Below are 23,823 nucleotides of genomic sequence, written 5' to 3' on the forward strand. Positions count from 1 at the left end.
ACAACCTGGTCTTTTCCCAGTTGTTTTGAAGGACAGATCCTTACTTTAGGATTATCCCATTTACATCATTAGGCAAAAAAATCCCCCCACATTCCAAAAGTCCTAACAGCTGCATCTTAATTGGAAAGAAAAACTGATAAGGATGAAAACCAACAGTTGTTACTACAAACTAGTGGCTCTAGATCCTGAACAGCTGCCTTTCTGCCAAACAATACATGAGCTCTAAAACTAAGGTGCTGGAAAATAAATCAAACACCAAAACTAAATTAGTGCCAACGAGGACATCATATTTTAATGATAAAAACACATGAAGCACCAATTTCAAGCTGCACTAATTTGAACATAATCCTTACATGTAAGTCATAATTTATGGGAAATAATAATTTGAAATACCGACTGTAGAATTTATAACTTGGCATGCCAGCTAAAATGGTTCACACACCTGGCTGTTTTTATACCACATGAACTGCTGGGATGGTGCAAAAATTAAAGTTATTTTCATTGATGCCCACGCTGAGAGCGCACCCATCCTCCGAGGGTGAAGGGCATTGGTGGCTCAGTGGCAGCAGAAATCTCGTTTTATATCCCTTTGCATGCAGCCTGACTGCCTGCCTTAAAATACCAAAGTTTTACTGGAGAATTTCACTCCTTGTCAGGGGAACATTTAAAATACAGCATTGTCTCTTTTTGAGGGTAATTTTTATGCACGTGAAAAGAATGAAGTTGCTGTGACGGTGTAGAAGAGTTGTGAATTTGCAAGGGGAGCGCGCAGTACAAGTCCGGGCACTCCTCCATCACCTTGGCAGTGACACGTGGGAGGAAGGACAGCGGCTGCTGGGCAGCCACCCCGCCACACTCCTCACTCCCCCCCTCCTCTCCCTGCTGCAAGGACAGTCCCAGGGTAAGGAAGAAAAATACCATTTTGAAGTGTTTTGCAGTTGCTAAGCAACTGCTACAAAAACCCAAGAGACTTCAGTCAATGAATTGGCACGTACACCTCCAAACATGTCGACGGTGACATGAGGAGAGCCACCACACTGTTAGACATATCTCAGCCTCGGGATGCCCCCAGCCCCAACACCAGCCTGTCCCTGCCCATCTTTTCAAACCTGCTTCCAGCCTCTGCTTACTCATCGATCCCAAAACTCCCAGAATCACGGACAGGCACAGCAAAGTGCCCGTGCGCTGGTAACGAGATTATTTTTAAGAGGGAAGAGGCCGGCTACACCCTTCCATCGGTTACCACCCACCTACAAACCACGACTAATTTAAAAAGCAAATGAGATTGTAAAGCTGCCCCCGAACTTGCCTTCCTGTGGCAGAGACCAGGTTTCTTCCCAAGCCATGCAATGTATAGGCAGTGACCATTCCTGGCAATTCCCATGCCTGTTACCAGTTTCAGTGGGAAGCGACGGCCAAATTGCACAAACCTTTTGGCCCCTGTGATCACACACCATTGTCATGCCTGGTGTTTTCAGATTTTCAAACCTGCTACATATGCGTATGCACAGATTTTTACAGGGAATGAAGTTCTTCCGCTGCTCTTCCTGTAAACTGTCACTAGCGTCCATGTGATTTATATAAACTTGAAGAGATGATACAAGGAAGCTATGCTTGAAAAAAATCTTTTCTGTTTTACAGATGCTTCACTCTACAGAAGGTACATATGGAGGGGGAAAAAAACCAAACACCACACCACACTGCAGTGCAACAAGTTTTAAGTTATCGTCATAGAATATCATGCTAAAGAAAAGTAAAAATTTACATTGGAAATTAAACCGTTTCTAACCACTGCAGCAGTTAGGTTCAGAAACAGCTTTCCAAGAGCAGCAACGTGGCCAAGAAACTGCAGCCATGTCTGAGCCATCCATCCCGTCCCTTCCACAGTGGGCAGAGGAGAAGGACCACCTCCACCACCCAAGCCGGTCAGAGAAGCCATACCCACACCTGCCCATTTCTCTCCACCGACGGCAAAGGGCACTGGGGCAACGGGTTCGGCTTTGCCCAGCCCAGAGGATCCCGCCCTGGGGGGGGAGCTGCCCCGGCACAGGGGGCTGCAGGGGCAGTTGCGAGACCCTTCCCCGTCCCGGCTTCCCACCTGCACTGACACCCCAGCGGTTTTGTGCGTTTTCTGTGAACCTTAACGGTACTCAGGTACTTCTCTCGTGTGTGACCTTTACAATAAAATAACTTTAAAAAAAATGCTGTCCCCACTGTAACCCCAGAAAAAATATACCACCATATTTCTAAGAAACAGAAATGCTTATGAGAGCTGCATTTGAATTTCAAGGTGCATCTTTTTTCCTGTGCTTATTTCAACCCTTAAAACAGGAAATTCCTTAATTTTAGTCTTTTCCCACTGTCCTTTAAACTAGTACCCAGTACTTTTTCAAAACTTATCTGCTCAAAGTTATCACCAGTCAGTTTTATTTATGACAGTGCTGTGGTACCAAGTAGACCTCTGTGACGGTGTTTCACAAACATCTCACTTGGCACCTCCAAGGGACCCATTATGTTCTTTATCCTCGTAATTCTTAGTATACCGAAAAGAAATAACACAAATTCTTAAGAAAGCTACTGTTTGCAGATCTCTTCTAAATATCTAGTAGCAGTTAATGTTCAGAAGTTTTCTGATTTCATTTAACACTGTCCCAGTGATTTTAATAGCCATGCACTCCCAAGTGTTTTTATGTGAACACTGGAAATACAGGTAAAGGTCTCAATAAATAGGTTTGGTGGTGTTTGGGGTTTTTGTGTTTTTTTGGTTTTTTTAAATGAAGTGACCACACAGTAGCATTGCCAATTGCCTTCACTGGGAGATAGTAAATGTAGCACAGTTTTGATAGTCTGGCAAACACAACTGGACTTAGGACTTCCAGGCACCTGTTAAAAAAACCCACCACAAAACCTGAAAGGACAACAACAAACCCCCCCTGGCTTTCCAGAATGGTATTAAACAGAGTTAGTTAATTAATGCGTGGAACCACAATGCAGATTGGACCCATGTCACTCCTGTTTTGTACGTGAAGAAAAGCGCTTGGTCGGTGGAAGAGAAGTGCAATAATTATTGCAACTCGTGGCTCCTGAAGGAAGGCCACATCCCCTCTGCAAGGCCACAACGCAATGCTTTGAGTCTTCCAAAATAACATGGCTAGCTTTGCTTCCACAGCCACCACACCTGCACAAATTATTTTGTGAAGCGCCATAAAACACATACCGAGTTTGTTTAGGACCTTCAATACCAAACAGCACCATAACAAGTTGTACTTAATTTCTTTAAGCTGTCCTTTATCTTATATTAACATTATTCTTTATCTTACTTCCCAGGTCAATTTGCTTTCCTAACTGATGATAATTCTCATTGCATACATCTCCACTCATCTAGAAATGCCACTGGACTAGACTTGTTCTCTGTAATCAGTGAAGACACTTGAGCAACTTTCTGTTGCATTACAAGCTTTTGCCTACTATTTGCACAGAAAAGTCTTCCCAGCAGATACGATTCTTCAGATGCAGTGTTACATGTACAAATGCAGGTCCTTCTGAAAAGACCTTTTTCTAGGTCTTAATTGAAAAGTTACTAATATTCATTTTGCAAGATTGCCTGGTGATACAAGGTAAATTAAAAGAAGACCATAACACAGTGGAATACACTGAATTGATTTAACAGTATTAGCTCTTCCCTGGTGGAAAGGACGTAAAACAAAGCAAGATGACAACTGTTTGAAAGTGTAATGACAAGGTGACTTAGGATGGCATTATGGAGACAGGAAACCAACATTTTGATAATAAATGAGAGATGATAGATAATGCTAGGATATCTTACCAAGAGTTTCAGTACTGGGTACAACAGAGAAGAAGGAACCAACAAAAAGATGTAAAAAGAGATGATATGATCAAAGCCACAGGCTTGGGAAATGCTCTTTCAAGCAATATTCATAACTGATATAAGTGGGACAAGGATGCTTTCATCCAGGCTAGAAAAGTGATGGCGCAGTACTTCAGTAGTAGGATGACAGACATGGATGGAAGATTTCACAGCACAGGCAGATAGGGAAGACTACATCTTAGACGCGCTACACCAGGAAAAATCTTCAAGATATGGGCTTCTCCTGCTTGCGAGGACCTTGGGAGAAATAAAGCAGAGATAGGAAGGACTGGTCAGTTTTTACTCCACTGATACTGTATTTGATGACTGCTTTTTTTATGCATCCATTTTTCATTATTATTGTAAAAGATTAACAGGTTTAAGGCAGGAAGAGAAAGATATTTTCTGATTCAAGTGGACTGCAGAATTTTCACCTGAGGGAGAAATTATGAAACTGGTATAAGTGCTACTTTGTCTGGAAAGATCATCATAAAGGCTCCTTAAGACACAGGGCTCTCAGTAGGCTAACTTAATAGCAATTGCACTAGCTACACAAGAAAGTGACCTTTATTGATAAGAAATATTAGGACACTTCAGGGGTTTAAAAGACCCTGAAAGCAAATTCAAGATTCCAGCTGAGCAGAGGACAACCTAGAAGAGGGACTAATGTTAACCCTGTTTTTATTTATTTAAAAATTATACAGACAAAAATCACATCTATACAGAAATAAAGGTTGTAATCTAACCGTATCAGAGGGAACACAAGCATTCAAAACTTATGCAGACTACTTAAGGACTTAAGTTTCAAGGGGGAGTACATTTAAAGAAGTACAAATCACCTCAGGTGACAGCTCATGTGAAATAGGGATGTTAAGTAAATCCCTCTGGACTCCAAAACTATGCTAAAATCATGCTAGATACAACGGGGACTGAAACAGAATTACACCTAGTATGGTTTTGCTCTTTGAGAAGGAAAAAATGCAATTATTTTTTTGAGCCTGTATCAGTTCTGCATTCGTATCTGGGCCATCTGACTTCTCCCACAAGTGCAAAAAATTGAAATGAACTAGTAGTAAAAATTAACCTCATCAGCCTGTTTCTCAGTATTAGCAACTGATTTTCTAAATGTGACAAACAACTCCATTTTGAAGACAAAACGCAAACAGGGTCCCCTTAAGCATCACTGTAGCTGGGTTTCTGTCCTCTTTATAAAAATACCCAGAGCTTCCAAACTTTTCCGTAGCAGAGCAAGAGCGCTGATGCAGTGGCACAAGGTACAGGGTCATGCTTTAGTTGGTACTTCTGGCTGAAAGAAACCAAGCGTTGTAATGATCTCAAGCTATTGTAACGATCTCAAGAAGTCACACCTCTGTCCCAGTGTCCTGCACCAAAGCGCCTGGTGCAGATCCGCCTTTGTGCAACTTGCAATTGTTTTTCCAACACCACTGGGCTTGGTGTTACAGGATCCTCCAACTGGCAGGTTTCAGGAAAGCATCCCACGAAAGGAGCTCATCCAACACCTTCACACTTAACAAAAACTCCTTGCCAGCTGCGAGGAAAAGCAGGAAACTTGCACCCCAGTACACGTTGCTTCCAGAAGCTGCATATTGCTAAAACCATTTTGAAGATCTGACATCAAGTCCCTAAAACTAGTAAACTCTTCCTTGGGGAATGCCATGTAAATACAGCAAGTAGCTGAACAGGAACTCCTTCTGCCAATTCCATCACCTCTTCCCCGTGAGTTTGGAAGGGCAGAACCATGCAAGAAAGCAACAGTCACACCAGTGACAGCCTACCGCTCGCCCACCGCTGGCAGCGCTGAGCCCATCTCCGACTTGCGGGGCAGCTTGATTTACAGGCAGGTCCCACTTTTACTGAAGAATTTCACATCAAACGTTTGTAATGTTTCCAGATATATCATGAAAAGGAAATGAAAAGCACGTTTTACACTTTAAAATATGGAACAGGACATTTTCTTCTTGCTTCAGATGGCCAAACAGTCCTTGAAATTGAAATTCACAGCACACATGAGCATTATAGACTCAGGACGAAAAGGGGCTGGAGGACAGACAGACGAAGGGACAGTTTAAAAACATACATGCAGGAAGGGAAAGAAGAGCAGGGAAGGGAGACGCAAGCTGTCAGTACGAACCCATTCTTTCCTCATGCACGTTTGTGATACCTGACAAGAAAACTTCTCCACTTTACAGGTTACCTCTAAAGGATTTTCAAAAGACAATTGCATGGACCAAAGAAAGTAATCTATTCAAGTGTAAAAGGCTTAACTGCTAAACTAAAATGAAACAGAGGGGAAAAAAAAAAAAGGCACAGTTCAAAAGGATTAGAAGATTTATCTGATTAATTTTTGAAAATTCAACAACAAAAAAAAAGGTTCAAAACTTCCTAATGGCTGTGATTGAAGCGGATGTGTTAAGCATGGAACTAAGCAAGCTCTCATAAATAGAGATTGGTTTCATCTTCAAAACAGATTATTTATTATTATTATTATTGAAAGTGCTTCACTGTCTTAGAAATGTCTAAGTAGCATTTCCAAGATGTTATGTCAGGACCTGTGAACAACCAGGAAAAAGTAAATCCCACAATAATTTGAACACAGAGCATCAGAAGAGAAAACATGGCATTACCATGTATTTAAATAGTGAAAATCCAAATGCTTGTGGGAACAAAGATAATGGTTTCTGCAACTTGAAATATAAAACCCCAGGTCTGCATGCTCTGTCACTTATCTTGGCCAAGATGTAAACAAAGACAACCTCTTCAATCCCGAATAATATAATACTAATGATGGTGATCATTTAAACAAGGGAAAAATTGACTTTAATGGGGGCTGAAAAGGAGAAAGAGTGTTAATGCTATAAGGCAAGATTCATAGCTTTGAAGGGACACGAAGAGCTGTGCAAGTGTCCCTTTTTCCCCACAGAGTTATCCAGACAGCTTCCTCCAACACTGCCTCTGAGGGTCACCTGGTGCTTCATTTGTATACACCAAGAGACTACATGTAATTTTAGTAGTCAGCTTTGTCCAGCTTCCTAGTTTCCAGCAATGCTGTCAGATCTATACAGCTACCGTGGGCTGCAGAAACAGGGCTGAATACCAGCAGAGCAGTAATTAGGTGTATGTAGGACTCCAAAAAGTATTTGCATAAATACAAAGTGCCTGTAGAGAGTTCTCAGGCCAATTTTTCCATGTTTACTACTTAATTTGGAGCTATGTTTTTGAGAAAGGGGAGTCTAGCTGAGGGTGTACCTCCCTCTTCTGACCCAGAGCCTTTTGATCTCCTCTTTCTCTCATGCAGATCTCCTTCTGGGCAATCTGTGCCCACTTAAACATAATGTGGACCACAACAAAGATGTAATTATGCATAAGTAGTGCCCAACAGAAATAATTTAAGAAAAATTAAAAACTTTCTTTAAAGCAATTTTATCTAGCATTTTTTACTATACAGACGTAGCATATTATTTTGGAAGGAAAAAATATCTCAGTGGCTGCATAGAGCATAGAAAACCAGTGTGGCCTGTCTGAAATGGAATTTGTATATTTAAGAAAAATATAAAAACATTCTCCTCCTCCATTTTCCACCTCTGATATTCTCCAGTTTGTCCTAGCCTCCAGGTATGTTTACACAGCAGCCAGAAATAGGTAGGTGTATACATATCTATACATGTGCACATTCGTACCTAAGAATAGGTATAAAATGTGAATTTTGGATAGCAGAACTAATACAGAAAAAATAACTTGCCTAGAGTTGCAAGGCCTGCTTGGTCTGCTATTTGGAGACTTCTAGTTACAGAATCACAGAACAGCTGAGGCTGGAAGGCACCTCTGGAGATTGTCTAGTCCAACCCCTTGCTGAAAGCAGGGCCACCTAGAGCAGGTTGCCCAGGACCATGTCCCAGTTTGGTTTTGAATATCTCCAAGGACAAAGATTCCACAACCTCTCTGGGCAACCTGTGTCAGTGTTTGGCCATCCTCAGAGTAAAAAAAATTGTTTTCTTATGTTTAAATAGAATTTTCTATATTTCAGTTTGTGCCCGTTGCCTCTTGTCCTGTCATGAGATACCACTGAGAAGAGCCTGGCTCCATCTTCTTTACTCCCCCCGTCATGTATTTATATATACTGTTAATTCCATACTTAATTTTAGTGAGAAGCAGAAAAAAAAGCTCTGCGTAGGATCCTAATGCTTCCAGTAGTATGTTCTGCAAAATCCAGAAGTAAGAGTCACTATAAATGGCAGATGTACATATTTCTTGGAGAGGTGGGAAGCATCAATCCAGTTTCAGCAAGCTTGCAAAAAAATCAATGGTAATTCAACACCAGATGGATTTAGTATTTGTAGATGACTTCTAAGAATGGATGTGTTTTAAGAGTTAGTTGCAGACATGGTTTTGATGCAAATTTGAGCTTCAGAGTCATACTGAAGTAAAATAAGAAAGTATAAGTTGCTTTGTAGCATAAGGAAAGAGAAAATACTTGCAAAAACTCTGGCTCTTTAGAGAGCTAAAAATCACAGTTGATAGTAAAGAAGCATCCCAATTTTTCTACACGCACCATAGGAAAGACTCCTCATCAAGCCACACTACAGATGAAGAACCCAATACCTGTATACTTTAGCATGGGATGGGGGCATGATCTGCTTGGCTATTGCTCTGTGAGGATTTAATGATGGCAGTCTGCAAAACCTCCTTCCAGTAAAGAGCCTATAGCAGGATCCTTTAGGCACCCAGTGCAGCAAATGTGCCAAGTAGGTGGCAAAAAAAGAGCAAAATAAATGTGACTTTAAAGCAGTAAGTACCCACATAGCTCGGAGCCCTGCAGGCAGCAGTGAAGCTGTCAAGATTCAGGTCAGTAACGTGCCACCACTGCCTGAGACACCTACGAAGAGCAGGAGGAGCAGAAGCAGCTCCTCGGGTCAAGCTCTTACAGCAGCATGGCTGGTGTGGGGTACCTTGCATGGACGCATGATGGAAAGGAGCCCTGTTCGCAGAAAGTGGTCAGCAAAGCTCATTAATCACTTCAGAAAGGTCCGATCTAGAGATGACAGGAAGATGAACAGAGATGCTTGCTTTCAGTAGAGAGGTAACAGGCCGAGAGAAAAAAAGCAGATACATCAGACTTGGAAAGGTCAAGGATAAGATTTGTATTTGTCAGAATAAGCTTTCCAAGCAGGAGCCAAGGACATCTTGCTCCAACAAATAAATAAATAATAACCAAACAAATATCAAGCATCTTTGGTAGAGAATTTAAATTCTTCACCTGCGTGCCATCCTTGGGCACCTCTGCCTACAAGGTATTTTTGGATATCCACCCCCCCCAAAAGGGAGCAGCGGCTGCAAAGATGTCAAAGAGCACATGGTTGAATGGCAGATAGAAGCTGAAGGGCAGAGACAGACAGGAGAAAGTGAAAAAGAAGAGTAGATTTGAATGGGAAAATGGGCCAGACAAAATTTAGAAAGGAGCTGGCAGCAAGGCAAGAAGAGGAGAACTGTGGGGAATAGAAACAAGAGGCACCAAAACACTGGAGGACAATGACACCGTCTATTTTGAGGTCCTGTTCTGTTGCACCCACCATGGTACCTGCCTTCCACACAAAACTAACAGCAACCGTACTGCCTCTGCTGGGCTTCACCCAGTCCCTGGGGAGGTAGGGGCCAAAACAGCAATCTCTGCACTCCACAATACGCTGAAGGAAAATGGGGCAGGACCATGGATTGCAGTAGGGTTGATGTAACAGTAATGGAAGAGGAAGGGATGTAATTCATCAAGTCCCTCATACATTTTCCTACTAGACTGCTGTTGCAATGTCACAGTAGAAATACAAAGCTGCACACTCATTTCCAGATGACTGCAATGCCCAAAATACCCAATGCCAATTATGACACCGAGACAGAAGGAAATCATCCTACCCTGGGAAGTTTGTACTGTAAGTGCTTATGTAGACAGGAATAGTTATACTGATCTTCTGATATTTTTCACTCTTTTAAAAGACATTTGCAATGATGGTTTATAATCCTAAAGCACAGACTGTTCAGCCTACCTTGCAAGCCCACAGTTTGTGGTCACATAAAAGATGCTTCATCTTTATTGTCCCTGTTTTTCTTTTCTTCTCTAGCCTTTTTCTGCCTAGATTATACAGGCAGGAAACACTTTGGAACAGGGACCGTATCATATTATCCATTTGCATTGTAGGCCAACACACCACATCCTATTAACATCTCTCCTTCAGTATCATTACCTACAAAACCAGTATCCAGACCCGAAAAGAGCTAATTATAACCATGGACCCTAAACAGATGCAAGAGCCAAATATTCACAAACTTGTGAAAATGTGCATACCACTGCAAACCTGGATATTCTTATTTCTCTCCAGTTAAATGGCACTAATAATCCATACAAGTTGTATTCCGCATTGCATAACTTTGCTACAGAATGTGTTTCTACAGACTGCCTCATCAGGGAGCAGAACAGCCTAATCTTTGAGCTAGTCTACCAACTTCCAAAACACTAAGCTCCCTTTAAAGAGAGGCAAGAATTTAATAACCTTCTTTGCCATTAATTGGGATTTTGTAGTACTTGCATTCATATTAGGAAGGTATGAATGGATACAGTAAAATCATTCTACAAGACCCAACAGATACACAGCCAAAAAAATAGATGGCCATATAATCATCAGCAGTATAAATAATATACTGTTTCAATTAATAAACCAATATACCACGGAACTATGAGACAACTGCATGACAGGGCATAAAACCAAATAATGTCTGTTATGGAACGGACAATTCATGTTTAAAAATTACATATTTACAAAGTGAGGATCTGGGTTGGAAGCTTCAGGTGCTTCGTAGAAAGGCTGTAGCAAGTAGTTGTGCCTACAGGTGGCTGAAGCACATCCACGAAAGACAACGTGAAACTGAGACAGGAATCTTGTTACCAGGATTACGCAGACAATAGCATCCAGGATTACTATTTGCCGGTTGTATTCTACATTAAATCTATCAAGCCACACTTAATACCTCAGGTAATACATTTAAGAACAATTAAAATTAATCATAATAGGAGATTAAGTGTAAAAAAAAAATTAATAATACCCATTTTGTTTTCAATTCACCATACCACTGCAGCTGTGAGAACTGCAAGAAAAAGACATCACTGCTTCCATTCCCAGCTCTATAAAACACAACCTTCCTCTAAACATTGCAAACATTTGACACGCAGATGCCTACAGCTAGGCATATTTCACCCACTGTTTAAGTTTCTGACTCCACATAGTTAGTCCCCAGAATAACTTGTGCCAGGCGAGCGAGAGCCCTGCGGGAGGGGCGGGGTGGGGCAGGGCAGGGCGGGGCAGGGCAGGGCGGGGCAGACCTTCCCCACCACAGGCCCTTGGCTGGGCCCAGTCCCCAGGCACAGGAGCACCCGTGCCTCCGAACTGGGGCTGCAGCAGCCGTCTGCGTACAGAGGACGTGGTCACATTTCCGACCCCGTTAATTAGTGCGGCTGCATCAGTGCGGGAAGAGCATCATGACAATAAGGCCTTCCCAGCTTAACGTACGCCTTGCTGAGCCTGCAGAGGGAATGTCCACCGAGAGGGCTCAGCCTGCACCTCCCCACCACCCAGCCCCAAAGTTTTCAGATTTAAAAGAGTAAAAGGACCTTCACCCAGCAAAATACAGAAAACAGGCTATTGATTTCCCATGAACTCTCAAAGTGTTATAATAAGCATTTATAGATGGGCTATTGAATGTCTCGACCATTTAAACAGACAGACATTTCATCAGCAAAGTAATAACCGGAGTTGGTTCCAAAAACAGAGGAAAAGGAAAAAGGAGCTTTAGGGCACAATGTCACTTTTCTCATTGTAATGTAAACCTTTACACATATATCACTTACTGCTACTCGACTTAAAAACTGTAAGGCATGTAAGTATAAATCCTGCAAAATAAACACTGTGGTAATACTTTAAATCCCTACGACTGTTTTTCAGGAGTATCTCTTTCACTGCTAACAGACTACAAAAAAAATAAAATGCATTAACCTTAAGTATCGTCTTTCCCCTTTAGACTTCGCATGGTTTTAAGTAATGCAAAATTCACTTGCACACGTAGCAGTAAAAAAGACATAACATCTCAATAAACCAGAGCTAGCGTAGCACTGTTTATTACAGGCACTCAGCTTACTGCATATATCTGTCTCCAGCTAGCAGCCAAAGCCAGTGTTTCTGAAAACGCTAGTCTTCAAGGAGCATTTATATTTCTATGAGATTATAATGAGACTACTGGTATGACATTGAAAGTGTTAACAACATATTAATTTCTACACAAACATATATTAGTGTTAGATGGTATAAGTGATTCTTTCCCAGCTATACATATAGACATATATAGAGAGAGAGAGATATTAAACACTTGAGACCTTGATTTTTGTAACATACTTTTGTGCCCTTACCATACATACACATACACACACACACACTGCATTCCTGGTTGGAAAGAGAAGTTTCCCTTTCACATAGCAAAGAACTTGGAAATTTATCTACAGGGCATCATATCAGAAATAAGAACAGTTCACAGAGGCACATAGCAAACATGCTATACATGCATCTCCTAACAAAGAGTAATTAAAAACTTCTACATCAAAAAACTCGCTGTCAAAAACTTGAATACAGAAGCTCGAGAATAATCTGAAGCGTGCTACATTTGCTGTAGTAATACGCTGGTTATAGTTAAAATATGTTTAGAGCAACAAAGATGACAACTTTTTTAGAGAGTAATCCACATGAACTGTTGCTTCAATTTGTTTTCTTTGTTTGCCCAGAAGAAAAATGAGCTTGTAACAAAGAGAAGCAATAACAAAGTAGCTTATTCTTTGCTGTTAAGGCATTGCAAGTTTAAATTACACTGTCACCAGTTTTAGTTTCACAACTGTCATTTTTTCTGGTGATACTCACACAGATCACCACAGCTCTTTTTGAAGGTAGAGATGTCCACGCCTAAATAGCTGCTGGTGCAGCATTTCAGTTCCAGTGGGTGGTGGTATCACCTGTATCCACCAGTAAAAATATGCTAACTTTTACCGCATTTTTTCCAGCTGTGCTTTATGTTACTTACAAATAACAATAGCTCAATACATGAAACAGAAAATACCAGCCTCTCATTTCTTGAAAATAAACTGTCTGGATATGGTAAATATATAATTCAGCTGGGGATATTACTTTCTACATTTCTTTATTACTAACATCACCGTTATTTACTCCTTCATGGGATGCTGTTGCAAAGGTCATAAAGATGTAGATAAATTACTTCAGGTAAGCCTCTGTTAAAAAAGGCAAAAGACGTAGATGAACTTAAAGCCTCTTTAATTTGGAGCAACGAGAGAACGTGAAACAGACTGAAAACAACACGTCTTCACATCCTTAGTCCTCCCTGTCCAGGCTTAACTGTTGCTATGCTAAAATGCCATTTTCCAGGTCTGCAGGGAAGAAAACAACTTTGCAAATAAAACCCAGGTGAATGTAGACACCAAGGTAACTACTTCAGTCAACAGAAAAAATTCAAAGAAACTGGTACCAGCTGTGATTAAACCTCCCAAATACTTTTCCTTTTGAATACACTATCACAAATAATGAAGCATGTGTATCTGTTGTCCCCACAGCCATCTAAAGTTAGCAACTTAATAAATGCCCACTTTTAAGGGTATCTACTCTGGAGGTAACACAGTTTCATACCATATAGTTTAAAAGTGAACAACTTAAATTTTGCTTTGGTTTATACAACAGGAAAAACATTTCCATGGATAGGTGCAGAGGGAAGAGTGAAGACTAACACGAAAATAGCTCTTGTTCCTAACACCTTTCTGATCCTGGCCGAGACAATCTACTCGTACCTCAGACGCATGGTGGCAGCCAGCCAGCCAGATGACTGGTGACTTAATATACAAGTTCATGTGAGCTCTGGAGTCTGACGGAGACAAGGGCATTAACTTTGAAGTCTCAACAGTCAGCCTCAATATTCAAAAGTCATCAAATGAGGCATGACTATATTAAGAGACTTTTTTTTTTTTAATACTTCATGCTTGCTTCCTTCTGTTCTGAACAGCTTTCACTGTAAAATGTGTTCATAAAATATGCATGCTTTTTATAGGAAAAGTTGTCATCAATTGATGCGTAGGTCAAGTATGAAAAGAACTTAAATGAGTATGATGCTATGATAAATACTGTAATAGCATCAGAATCACAAATGAAAAGATTGGCATATATATCTTGTTTCATTCTACTGCTGAAGGCAGTTCTGACAATAAACAAGGCTTTGGGCCAAAATTCAGCCTTTGAGAACAAGACAGACAGATATATATAGATAGATAGATAGATAAATAAAAAATACATGTCTGTGCAAGCAAAGGATATACTGCAATCTACCAGGCAGGGTGGCTTTAGTTTCATTTTGAAAGCCACTTAAAACCCAGTGGATGAAACAAAGAATCCACCCAAACATGAAGGCTCCAGCATCTTTGTTGAAAGAACAATAGCATATTACTCCTCATCCCTCTATCTTGTTGCAAAAGAACCATCAAAATAGTTATTGCTGTGATCAAATTAAAGAACACTTCACAAAATTATTCTTTAAACTAATCAGTATTTATAGAGATTTATCTTCATATGCCAATAGTTATAAATGTTCTAATTCAATTGCTTTGCAGAAAATATCCCAATAAAAGAAATATTTCCATTAGCATAACAAAAGGCAACCAGTAAAATCACTCACATGCACAGGCTCAAAATTTCAAATGAAAGCAATATTCCTGTATAAATACACTCTATTTTTGAACTAAATCCACTCTAATAATATGTTTTGTAATCTGATGGCTCTCCCACCGGACTACACATGATATTAATGAAAGCAAGATCAAATTAAACAGATGACATGATTAACAGTATTCATTTCATGCATGACTGTTTTACCGGAGAGATAAAGACCTGAAAGTAATTACCACCAAGTAAAACTCCTTCACTGACCTCTCCGTTTCCAGCTAGCAGTCCTTAAGTACTGATGTTTTGCAACAAAGACCAGTGCCTTTCATCTGTGGGCTTTCTTTTACGCTACAAGCTGAGCACCTCTCCCGTTGCATGCACACAGTACCTCTGTATCTATGTCTGTAATGCAGCATAAAGATTACTGGGGAAACCTATCAAACCGGCAGGCAGCAACCTCGCCCGCCAATAAGCGCGAGGCACATGCAGAATCCAGCACATGCTCGCTGAGGCTCGCAGACTGTCACCGCTGCTTAGCAGGCTGCTAATCTAATTATAGCCGTTTGCCATAGCACAGGGCTGCTGAGGCACCGCGCACGAGGAAGTGAGAGCTGAACAGATTACACCTTTTAGCCGAAAGCATCAACGTTTGGGATTGTTATTTGTCTCGGTACATAAAGATAAAATTCCTGTTTGGGTTTTGTTGTTGTTGTTTTTACAAATGATTTGCCTATGAGGGCATTTGTCTCCATCTCTGAAAAAAAGGATATATTTAGGAGTGCTCTTTCAGAAGCTGACCACTTGTAGTTTGCTAGGTCTATTAGAAGGAGACAATAAAACGCAGCAGTTTATTCCGCCAGTAGGAATTCTTGTTTTGAATGTACACATTACCAGCGTCACATACACAGCAGATCGCAGATCAGTTTATGTACAGTACTTCACCATCTACAACGTAGACCTTGGACCAGCGAGGCGCCACACGCATGCTTTCAGCACACAGTAGCCCTACAGAAGTCAACAGGACCCGCTCTGTCCTTTACGTTTACACGTGGGCAGATACTCAGATGACCCGAGGGCTTCTGCGTGCGTAAAGTCCTAACTAAACTTTCACGAGGCTATGGTGGAAATGCCAAGGAAATTTTTGCCATTATGCAAAACAACTTAATTCATTTGGAAAGTACTTAACCGTGAGCAAATACTCCTTAGAAGTATGGGGAACTAACTAAAGTAAGCCTTCAACGCATCTTACAAATGCGTAAGTGAACAAAACTAAGGAATGTTATGATCTAAGAGACCATTGTGTATTTGAAAGATGCTGCAAGCTTCTACAATATCAGGTAATTAATCATGAAAAAAGATACGGCACCTGTAGTTTAGTCTTCCTTGATAGTACATTTCAATTAGTCTTCACTCTGATTAGCACAAATTGGGAAACAATCTTCTGAAGTTTCCTGTTCCCACATGGTTCATATAATCACCCAAGCTCTATGCTGACCAAAAGGTTTTCAGACGTCAGTGGCAAGATGGAAGTACACAGCCTGTTTCTCAGAAGTGCCAGTGCCAGCTGTCTCTCATGAGATACAGTACCTTTTTTCATGACTGATACTGCCGAAATATCATAATGCTACAGCATTATGCATATACAAACTTCACAACACATTTTTAAGATGTTCCACTAAGCTACACATAAAACACATGCATAAACATGACACTTGCAAGACCGTGAGCCCCACTGCAACAATGAGTTCCTATGTGCCCATGTGAGCACTTTTCCTAATTTTTTACTCTTATCACCAGCACCCTACAGTATCAGGCATGGTCCAAGTGCATGATATTAAAGGTTGTTTATAAACATTTTCATCTATCATACTTACTTCAGTACCAAAATTGTATTTGCTACGACATAAAATGTTCCTAACGGAACAAGTCTTCCATGTGGTAACAGTGCAAGACCATATTTATTGACAATATGTAAATAGCTGTGTCACAGCTTTCTTAATCTGCCAGTGAAAATTGCCCATAAAGAGTCGTTCTGTGCTAGAAGCAGACTTCATCTCTGTAAGAAAAATATTCTCAAAGCTATATACATCTAGAAATAAAAATGAAAGGCAGGAATAGTGACATGTTGCTTCTTGATTCAACGTTCAGTCAACATTAAGTTTTGTGTTGCAATAAACGAAGGAGGCTGTTTTATTAAGTCTTCTTTTGCAGATTACATCATCTAAGGAGCTCATCAATTTTTATAAACTGTGCTTCTTTAAAATACTGTAGAATATTCCAAGTTTCTCAGTAGTACTCCTTGAAGCCAGAAAACTAGGTATTTCATGAATAAAGGCAGGAGGAGCAGTTATACAATGGTTAAAAACTTAATTTAAAAAGAGTTCAAGAGACATGTGAAGAAGAGGTGCGCAATTATTTCATGATCAGATCCACAATGATTTTTCTAACAACATTTTGCCAAAGGTAGGAACAGAGGAACGAGACCAATAGCCTCGACCCTAGCCCTCTAATCCACCTATTGGGAATGCTAATATTTGCTAAGCAAAGGAAAAGACACACACACACACACAACATAAAGAAAATCAAAGAGACTTAAATCATTCTTTTAATCTAATCCACATTCACAGCCCACCAAGGCACCTATGACCAGTGACAAAATGACCGAGAATCCTTAAAGAAGAATTAAACAGGCTTCAGCTGCCCCCAGGACTCGCAGTTTTGGCTCCCTCCCACGCAAGCTGCTAAGCCTACGCATCCGCCATCTCTGCCCAGAAGCTCCCGAAGCCCTCGCTGCTCCCTCCGGTGCCGGTCCAGCACCGCTCCCCAGCAGCCAGCCTCCTGCCTCCTCCCCGCAGAGCTGCTGGCTCCAAGGGCAAGTACAGCCCACATCACCAGCAAGGGCTACGCCGGCAGCGTGCTCGCAACACACCACTGCAGTAGAGCGTTTATTCTAGGAGTTGCTTTCTTTTTTAAAACGTCATGGTGGCAGCTGCAGTCGGGGGACCCATTGGCAGCTGTGAAGTTGAATTTCGAGAGACACCTACTTGTCTCTGCAACACAATCAACGTTCACTAAACCTCTGTGCTTACCTTAGCAGACCAGTCAGAAGAGTCCCAATATCTGTCTCGATTTTAAGAGTCACTTCTAACCATCGCGACTATGGGCTGGGCAAGGAAGGCATGGGGAACAGCACTGCAGGTCTGATGTTTGGAGCCAGTGGTGGTTTACGAGAGACCACGTTCAGCAAAGGCAGGTGGCTAGAACTCCAACTGAGAGCAACGCAGAGCTCCACCAGCCTGCCCTGCCACCCGTGGTGACCGCACACAAGTGCCTGGACCTTGCACCGGTCCTGTGACAGGATACGGCCACGTATAGGCATGCCAGCAAGAGAGGCCAAGAGAGGTTTCATGAGGACACAGTCACAAGAGACTCCTCAGCTCCAGCAAGTCTCTGTTGGAAGTGAACAAATTGTGAAAGGTAGGCGAGTTGGCCAATATTTGGCAGACTTTCATCGAAAGCAAAAGCCTGTCCCTGGCACAAGTTACCCGCCTGTGCTGAGCTTCAAGTTCCTGCTCCTCCACATGGAAACAGAAGGTCTGCTACAATGTTTTTAGAAATTAAAAGCAAGTTTGGTTTTCTCTAGCCCCGTTCCTTGACAGACCAGTTTCTAGCAAAATTTTCCAAAACCATATGGTGTGAGGCAGATGTCCATCACAGAGGGGAGGAGAAAGGAAAAGCTATGGGGGTATGATGAATTCATCATGAGACACTGAAACCAGCATCTTACAGTGAAAATTGCCTAGCTAGCACATTAATGAATTTTACACTTCATTTAGGCATATCTAAGTGAATTAACAGACAGATGACTATTTTGGGAACAAATAACTTTTTACTATGTTATGATCACTTGTATAAGTACTTATATATCACATGATTTCAATATAAAAATACATAAAATAAAAAATTTCTGATGTGTCTTGCAACTAAACGGGTTTCACTCTGGATACCGCTTAACCTTTGACTATAAAATATACCAAATATTGCTTGGAAGCTGCTACCTCAGTTACTCAATTAGATTTTGCACAGTATAACAAACATATGGAATGAAAATGAGTTGAGCAAAAAGGCTGGTGAATCAACATACTGCATTTTTAAAGGCAACAGTGTGTATATTTCCAAGCTGTAGCCTTGAGAGGTTGAACTGAATCAATTACTCTAATGAATATTTCACTTGGTTTGATGCATTCATTAGACTTTTAGACATAAGCTAAACCATCCCATGGTTATGTATACATAACAATCTTAAAGATTTTTGTATGGTACTTTTTATCTTTACACAGATTAAAAGATGAGGGGACAATTTTCTGTTCCACAAGTTTTTCTACATTTCAACTTTCCTTCCCAAAGAAATTTATCTAGCATTATTTTCCTCTTTCTTTTGAAAACTACCTTTGACTTCATAATAGTTATTTGTTGGGCTCTTTCCTTTCCTAGCAAGTACTTGGCGGAGTTTGGGAAGTCTGCAAATTGGTGGCAAACTCATCACAAGACCCAACATCATTCGTGGAGGAAAACAAAACACAGGCCTAGTGTTTGACATACAAACTTTTCCCAGGAAGTCACAAATGCCAGGCTTCAAGGTCAGTACTCAGTGTGGAAAAAACTATGTTCATTTTATGGAGCACACGGATATTTCTTAGATTGATCCTGATTTCAATTGGTAAGACAGCAGTTACCTATGCATATACATGTGTGTACATGTCAATGTTATCGATCATGTTTTGAAGTTGGTCAGCCAACCTGCAACTTCAGGGCTTTCTTTTCAAATATGCTAATTATATCCCTTAATGCCATAGACAGCACTCCTCTGGAAGCTTAATAACAGGCAGAGATGTCTCACTATTAAAGCCAGAGATTCTCTGCAGGATGGCACTAAGATTGATTACTACAGAGTATTTTTATAGCATTCATATTCACTTTTTTCCTCAGAATCATAAAAAACAAACAAAAAATCCCACACACCCACATTCCAAAGGACATTACCATCCCTCACCTTCACAGACCTACATGTTGGCAGTATCTTCACTGAAGACCTAACTCACTGAAATGAAGACACTGGTCCATTACTGCCACATCAGAGAACCAGGGGAGGAGCAGTTAAGCTGTCAGTGTGATGTGTTTCATCCTACCACTGATGGATGCAATAAAGAAGGATATGAAGTGAAGTCTGCAGGAGGTTTACTACGCTGAGCACTTGCACTTTGGCCACACAATCAGACGTGGAAGAACACGGTAGTATTCTGTTGGTATCCTTAAGAACACAGAAATCCCAGATTCGAAGGATAGGTAATTTTAAAGAGTTCACATCACCCTGAAACATGCTTCCTGTCACATACCACTCCAACACATCTCCATCCCAATGTTGACCTTCCATTTCTCAAGTTCCCTCCATTTTTCTTTCAGTGCAAGTTTTCTTCCACCTCTATACCGTATTTCAGCACTCACCTCAAACTATACAAATATTCTTTGTGCCCTCTTGTGTTTCCACCCTACTTATTTTTCCCTCCACTACCTTTCTTCACAGCTAGCAGCAGAGATGCAGTTTGAACTGTCCATTTCAGAAGGCAACATACCTGTCAGCACAGCTGAGACCTTAGCAAGACCAAAACATGTGTGCCTCCTAGCCACCACTTCATGACCTCTAGCTGACCAGCTAGATGGCCATGAAGTTGGTGAACCACAGAAAGGGACCACATTGCTTATCAGTAACACAGTAAGCAGAAGAAATAGCCTTAAATAGCACATCCAGACCATAGACACCATATAGTGGATGCCTGACTCACATAAAATCAATGATCATGACCCTAGTGAGCCAAAGATTGTAAAATATATTATAGAAAAAGCAGCCTCTGCTTCCAAACAGCCAACTGAGAAAGACACATTAGCAGACCGTAACAAACAGGTTTAAAAAGAAAGAGCAACAAAAAAAATTAAACATAACTGATTTAAGATGCTGAAGTCCTAACACAAGGTGTAATGGTAGCAAAAGTCAACTGCTCACAAGGACACAAGAGGTTAAAACTACATTGGAACAAGCCACAAAAGGGCTTCGAAAGCGGAGATACATTTTTTGTACTTGGTGTGGTAGAAAACGGGGATACTGAGAGCATCACTTAAGCTAGAAAGCTGACAGACAAGTACAGATTTTCCTCAGTGGAAGAGCAGAAAAAAGAGCTTGCAATATAATAAGTATACTTCCAGTACCTTCACATTATTAATCTTCATCACCACTGCTGGCACTTTCTTCTCCTTCTCTATTTAGTATCATTTTCACTATGACCACCGTACTGCAATGGGTGACACATCTGATGCTGAGTATATCTAACCAAGAGATCTACAGATTGGCCCAGGGAAACTTTAAATGCAAGTCTTCCATTAGAAGACAGGTGTAATTTTTCAAAAATGCTATGCTGCAAAGAGTGCAAAAGCTGAAGGATTTAGTGTAGCATTCCTCCCTTTGAAGGAAAAACTCCGTCAGACTTGCTCACTTCTGTAATTAAGAACGTTATTTCCAATTCTGAGTAGAACGCGCAGCTCTGAGGCTTTCTTTGATCTTGTGTGATGACAATGAAGACCCATCAAGCTCTCTAAAGCCCATTGTTTTTTTATTCTTCAAAGAATGTTTTCCGCTCCCTTACATCTCTCTGTGTGAGAAGGTGTTTATGTTGAGCTGCAAGATGCAACTAGAAAGCAAGTCAAGGTGTGACTGTTGGAACATGAAGTGGTTCCTCGCAGATGCTAATGCGTACAGGCACTCACTCAAAACCCGCCCCACTGCCAGCCAGCTCGCTGGGAGCTCAGAGACTGCAAACCTTGGAGACTTCAAGTCTCCAGTCCACACCCATAATTCAGAGTTTCAGAGCAGCTCTCAGATCTTATTACTTTACACAAGAGTTGAAGATATTGAGCACAATGAACCTGAGAAGAAAACTAGCTTTGAATGCAACAGCTTTGGTTATCATTTCAAGGCTAACAAGTTCGAAGACAGCTTACTAAACTTCAAGCCTTTTTAGCCAAATGTAAAACAAATTTAGATTTTAATCATAGAAAGATTGTTAATTTAATGACTAGAAATTGTGTCCATATAAAACCAGCAACTGTGACTTGCCATACCAGAACCCAGCCTCATGGCTTTCTTACAGGAAACCAGAAGCATTTTGCTGGCATAGATGAAAAGCCTCTCCAGGAAGAGACTTAATTATTTAATAGAGCAAGCCAAAAGCCCTTTTATGAGAGTCTTCAGGACTCTCACTCCATATAATGCTCCTGAAAAAGAGCATACTTGCATCTTGGGCCGCTCGTACACCTAGCAGTTAAAGTTCATGGGGCTGATAAAGTCCCAGACCTTTCCTCCAGAACTGCTTGTGGCTTTTATCCAATCCTCTAATGCAAAATGAGCACACAAGTTATGCAACTAGGGCTATGAAAAATTAGTATAAATGGGGACAGACAAGTGCCCACCCCTCAAGCCTACCTAGAGGCTCTCACTTCTTATTTTCCACCCTTTTCTGACCATTTGAGCAGACACTCCCCTCCCTGCATAGTGCTTCAACTCAGGTGAGGGGGAGAGTGGTGATCCTACCAAAACTAGCACGGGAGCTAGGGAGTGCTCTGAAGAAAATAGGAAACATGCACCAGGGGAACTCTGTCACATCCTGGGGACAAATTACTCACTGGTCTGCCTTCTCAAACCTTTCTTGGGCAAAACAGCAGGCATTTTCATAGCATTTTCTTTCCTAGGCCTGGGGGCAAAAACTGTTGCCCAATTTCTCCGCACCACATGTCTGCATGGCATAGTAGCCTCACACAAGTCACCACTTGTAATACTACTGCTGTCGATAACCAGAATTTCTTCAGGTGGCCATCCTCATGAAGCACTGACTGCTCAGAGGATCAGTCCCAAATCAGATGGAGCCTTTTATGCCTTTGTCCCAGCTGCAAATCCCCAGCACTTCCAGAACAGGTTGGTAAAAGCACAGGCATCAGGATCATCAGTTTTACATTAAACAAAATGCAAGTACGTAACAACTTCTGCCTCACTGGCACTCTAATTTAACACTGCTGACACACATCATTTTAGTGGGCATTTATTACTTTGGCAAGAATTTGTATCAACATAAGATTAGGAATAAAGCAGGCTAATGTTTACAGGTCTGAACCTAGTCTTCACTGCAAAGTCAAATACATTTTGTGAGCACAAATATGCAGCAAGTATGCCTCATCTTTTCTAATACTGTACTCTGTGAAGGACAGCATATTTTTGAGATCATTGATTTCCCACTGCATCAAGTGGGTGATGTCTCAGTGGTGAGTCTTAAAAGTCCCAAACATGTCAGAGGTGGAAAGGGAAATCAGTAATCCCATAACAATATAACCTTAATAGCATAACAATAATCCTTTTTTGTCCCTATAGAAATTGGGTACAAACATGGGAAAATAAGGTCAAAAGGTGAGCACTCAAAATTAAGTGATGCCAGAACTGGAGCTTTCGGTCTGTCTTAAACATGTATCTCCTGCATGCTCTACAATAACATAGTCTTTAGCGATCTGAACAAGAAAGTCTTATCCTTGCTCCCCAAACTTCTGCCTTAATCAGGATCTAAAGAAGAAGCTGCTCCAAAGCTAATCAGCAAATAAAACACACATTGATATTTTCAAAGCAAATTCCAGCAGTCTGTAGTCAAAACATAAGCAGCATAACCACAGTAAAAGGGCTGCTAGAGAAGGGAAACATGAGCAAGTTTCAAAGTTGCGTAAGCGTTTAACATTGTATGTATTATTCGTATTTTATAACAGAAACCACGTAACTATGAAAAACACTGCATAACTTAAAAGCCATCATAATTTCTATACACAGTTGGACTGCTCCATGCAATCCCACCATATCCCATGCACTAGCATAAATATTCATATTTGGAAGGACCGAGGGGAAGCAACATAAATACCCCTATGCATAGTACTGAGTTTTCACACTGATCAGTTCAGCACATAGGCTACAGCGTGTGCATGGCTAACCTGCAAAATCTAACCATTTATCTCTCAAAGTAGTCAAGCTATTCTGAGTACTTACAACTGCCCCATTTATACAATTCTGTATCTGTTTCATTAAAAACAAATTGAAATAGC

The 23,823-nt window shown here is 41.0% G+C and overlaps 1 protein-coding gene across 5 annotated transcripts in view; it reads right to left on the bottom strand.

Moving 5' to 3' along the window:
- Positions 1–23,823, bottom strand: part of FAM110B (family with sequence similarity 110 member B) — a 116,203-nt gene that overhangs the window by 46,221 nt on the left and 46,159 nt on the right. For 2 of the 5 annotated variants that reach the window (XM_030012650.2, XM_030012644.2), the window contains exon 1: positions 14,902–15,024. The exons of the other annotated variants lie outside the window; for them this stretch is intronic. The gene's annotated coding sequence lies outside the window, so the exon portion shown is untranslated. Of the gene's footprint in view, positions 1–14,901; positions 15,025–23,823 lie in introns of those variants that run through there. 5 annotated transcript variants of the gene reach the window in all.

The sequence above is a fragment of the Aquila chrysaetos genome, chromosome 4 (assembly GCF_900496995.4).
Source record: "Aquila chrysaetos chrysaetos chromosome 4, bAquChr1.4, whole genome shotgun sequence".
Taxonomy (NCBI): Eukaryota; Metazoa; Chordata; class Aves; order Accipitriformes; family Accipitridae; genus Aquila; species Aquila chrysaetos.